This window comes from Mus caroli, unplaced genomic scaffold (genome assembly GCF_978045245.1).
Source record: "Mus caroli unplaced genomic scaffold, Mus_caroli_1 scaffold_1, whole genome shotgun sequence".
NCBI classification, from domain to species: Eukaryota; Metazoa; Chordata; class Mammalia; order Rodentia; family Muridae; genus Mus; species Mus caroli.
In genome coordinates, this window is record NW_028227256.1 from 2,428,655 (window position 1) to 2,432,883 (window position 4,229).

Sequence of the window (4,229 nt, forward strand, 5' to 3'; positions counted from 1 at the left end):
ACAATTCTTGTAAATGGGTATAAGAAATTGAGCATCACCTTGGTCACTAGCACAGCTTCAGCAAGAGAGTCACTGTCAGCTAGTGGGAGTTGGTCAGCCATTGTTCTTGTTCCTTGACCTCAAAAAAAAAAAAAAAAAAATCCCTAGCTCAGCTATTAAGAATGTGTCTTTCTAGCAGGGTGTGGTGGGACACACCTTTAATCCCAGCACCTGGGAGGCAGAGGCAGGCAGATTTCTGAGTTCGAGGCCTACAGAGTGAGTTCCAGGACAGCCTGGGCTACACAGAGAAACCCTGTTTCGAAACAAACAAACAAACAAAAAGAATGTGTCTTTCTGAACTTCAAATTGTTCCCTAAGCTTTTCTTTCTTTTTTTTCATTATCCCCAAAGTAGCATTTATCTACTCTTTTAAGTCCAAAACATTTATTTTAGCAGTCTGCCATTTCATAACCACCCATCATGATTGACACAGGTTGACACACATGATGCTGTCAGGCTACACAAGAACAATATCAAAAGAGTTAAAAAAAATCCATGATTTTTAATCACAATCAAAAAAAGTTACACATATCAAAAACTTCTAATGCATTGCATTGAAAAGAAGGTGTGCCCACATCATAATTTAAAGAGGCATAGCAAGGGCTGCTGAATGCTCACGAGAAAGTTTACAAAGCTGATAGTGAAGGAACAAGTTGTCCCTGTGTCAGTTTCCATTAGCTGAAGGAAGAGGAGAGAGGGTCAAATTCATTTTTGCATGCACAAGTTGTACTGCTTAACAAAGCACTATCAGCTTGTTTTAAGTAAGAGCTATTGTCTGTGCTGGCTAATTCTCCTTTCTATACGCCTCAATTACCATCATCTGGATCAACAGACATAATAAAGTGTGTCATTCAGAGCACACTTCTTTACACAATTCAAAAAGGGAAGGGCCACGGACCTGAAGGGTCTTCAGTTGCCTTCTCTTGCTTCTTCATCCTTCTGGTTGCTCGTTCTGGTGGTGAGGTTGTCTCGTAGCACCTGCATGATGAGAGTGGAATCCTTATAGGAATCCTTGTTTGATGTGTCCAGCTCAGCTATAGCATCATCAAAGGCTTGTTTGCCTAAGAGGCAGGCCTGCTCTGATGCATTCTGGATCTCATACTAGAAGACAGAAAAATTGAGGGCCAGGCCAAGCCAGATGGGGTATGTTGTCTGTATATGCTCTTTGCTGATTTAGAAGGCTTTCTTATACGGCCTCAGAAACTTTAACCACACTGTTTTTCTTCTCCCCAGAAGCCACCTCTGCCAGGTGGCACTAATAGTTGCCCTTTATTTTCAGGTGGAACACCTTGCTTTCATACTGAAAATCATTGCAGTCCTTTATAAGGAACTTGATAAGCAGAGCCAAGACATCATTGGAAACTGTCTCCAGCTCCTTCTCAATCTTCTCCTGGTAAACTTTCACTTTCTTCAACTTCTCATTCCCATCTGCCATAATTTTCTGTCCAATGATACTAAATAACCCTCTAAGAAGATCGCCTGGGACCAATTATAATCTTGTTGGCCACAGAAAGGAGATTTCGATCTTCATTAGATAGTGGTTCATTCAGCTCTGTCACCGCCTTGACTATGGAGGCCATATTGTAGTGCTCTGTCTGCTCTACCAGTTGTGCTCCCTGAAGCAGCTGCTCTTAGTCCCCCATGTCACTCATGGCTTGGCCTCTCACACCCGCACCCTTCACTAAGATTCTCTCTCTCTCTCTCTCTCTCTCTCTCTCTCTCTCTCTCTCTCGTGCATTAGTCAGTGTTTATTGCAGTGATGCCAGAGAAAAATACTTTAAAGGAGATAAGTTTTATCTTGGAAAAATGTTTCAGAATTTTTTTTTCACTGTAGCAATGTTTTTAATTAGATATTTTCTTTATTTACATTTCAAATGTTATCTCCTTTCCTGGCTTCCCCTCTGAAAACTCCATATCCCACCCCCTTCCTCTTCTTCTATGAGGATGTTCCTCCACCCACTCACTCCCACTTCCCTGTCTTGGCATTCCTTTACACTGGGGCATCCAGCCTTCACAGAAATAAGGGCCTCTCTTCTCCCATTGATGTTTGACAAGGCCATCCTCTGCTATGTATGCAGCTGGAGTCATGAGTCCCTCCACGTGTACTCTTTGGTTGGTGGTTTAGTTCCTGGGAGCTCTGGGGGATCTGGTTGGTTCATTTTGTTGTTCCTTCTATGAGGTTGCAAACCCTTTCAGCTCCTTGGGTCCTTTCTCTAACTCCTCCATTGGGGACCCAGTGCTTAGTCCAGTGGTTGGCTACAAGCATCTGCCTCTGTATTTGTCAGGCTCTGGCAGAGTCTCTTAGGGGATAGCTATATCAATCTCCTGTCAGCAAGCACTTGTTGGCATCCAAAATAGTATCTGAATTTGGTAACTGTATATGGGATGGATCCCCAGGTGGGGCTTTTCTACATCAGAGCCGCTAACAAAAAACATGTTAACCTAATTCTACTAACAATCTACATCTTCAAATGTAAGTGTGGTGGTCATTGCTAATAATCTACATTTCTAAGTTCTTTCCAAGGGTGGAGAATGAATCATTAATCTGCTCCAGTAGCAGTGCTTGAAAAAGATGAAGCACTATTATTGTAAGTGACAATGATCCTGTCCAGTGCGGAGCTGGAAACCCCCTTAGAGTTTTCAAACAGCTGATTAGGAGGGATGTGAGGGGAACAAGCAGAGCAAAACTCCACAACAGTATGAAGTCCTCAGGACATGTAGTCCTTGGGACTCTGCCTCTGGTGGGCTGCATTCCATGAATTCTAAAACCATTTGTTGTTCCCTTTGCATGATTTCCAACACATACCTTTATTTCCATGTCTTCATTTCAACCTTGGTGCTATAAGCCAGACTTTTTGTTCTATTTCCATCTTTTCCTCACCATTTGAGTGAAAACAGTGTCTACCTCTGCCTCCTGGGGAGGTAGATCCACCAGAGTGGCTGGACCTCAGTTCACCGGAACTGCAACACAGAGTGGGAACTGCCAGACTTTTTGCTTTATGACCACTGACATATTTTCTCATTTAAAGATATTTTCCTTATCTACTTATCACTGTTTATTGTTTCTTTATCATTTTGGCAGAAATGGAACATGTACAGGTTACAACACATATGTGGAGGCCAAATGACAACTTGTAGAAGTCAATTCTCTTTTCTAGTATGTGGGTCAGCAGGATTGTACTCAGGACCTCAGACTTTCTTTCTGCCTGGCCTTCACTACAATTATTAATTATACAAAATAATGATTTTATTGTGACAATAATGTGATATTTCAATACTTTCTGGTGGTCTGATTAGAGATTTAGACAGAAAGAAATCTCTAAGAGCCAAGCAGTAGAAATGGGTTCTCGTTGACACAGTTTCTAGGGATGAAGTCTGAGCCCAGCACTGGCAATAGCAGCTGAAAGCCAGTGTCCCTGGGGATAACTTCCTGGTACAGCTTGTGGCACAAATTCAGGAGATCATATGAGAGTGAGTGCAAAAATGTCCATGAGATATTGAACTTGTTTCCATGGATGTCTGTTATGTTGCCCAAAGGAGATTTTTCTTTGTAGAGAACAACTCATCTCTACAGAAACAGCACTGTGAGTAGCTGGAAGTACTCAGTGAGTCATACTGAAGTGTATAATATCACAGGGCAGACAGAGCAGGTCAGCGGGAACAGCCAAAGGCTGGAATATGCATGCAGGAGATGGGTTGTAAACCTCAGTAAGAACTCCTACATGCCCTCACTCTGCTTGGTTCCTGAGGTACCTGCCATCTCTTGCTTTATGAGCAGAATCTGTCCCCACTTCAGTAGTGTGTGGGATCTATGTGCAGAGCCAGATCCTGAGCAAAGCAGATGTAATCCCTGGTTAAAATGTTTGGAGAGAAATAGAACTCTCTGAAAGGATATTAGCTGATATTTCTAGTGCCTTTAAAGTGTACAAGATAAAGCTCTCTTCCTGCAAATATATTTTTTTCTTTTATTACTCTGGTAACTTTAGTTACCTATCATCAAACACATGTAGCCTTGGTGATAGCAATGAGCTTCTTCCTCCTTGTGGGTTTAGCAACATTCTCAAGGCCAGTCCTTTCTTCCTATGCCACTGGTAAGAGGGGGACAGCAGCGGAATGACTTTTATATTACCTGTAACACAGTAGCACATTCTTCTTGCTCTTATTCCCAATGTATGTTTCTGTTTTTGAAGT

At 42.2% G+C, this 4,229-nt stretch overlaps 1 pseudogene; it reads right to left on the reverse strand.

The window, feature by feature from the left end:
- Positions 1-947: 947 nt before the first annotated feature.
- LOC110302411 (14-3-3 protein eta pseudogene) lies at positions 948-1,681 on the reverse strand (annotated as a pseudogene).
- Between the last annotated feature and the right edge of the window lie 2,548 nt (positions 1,682-4,229).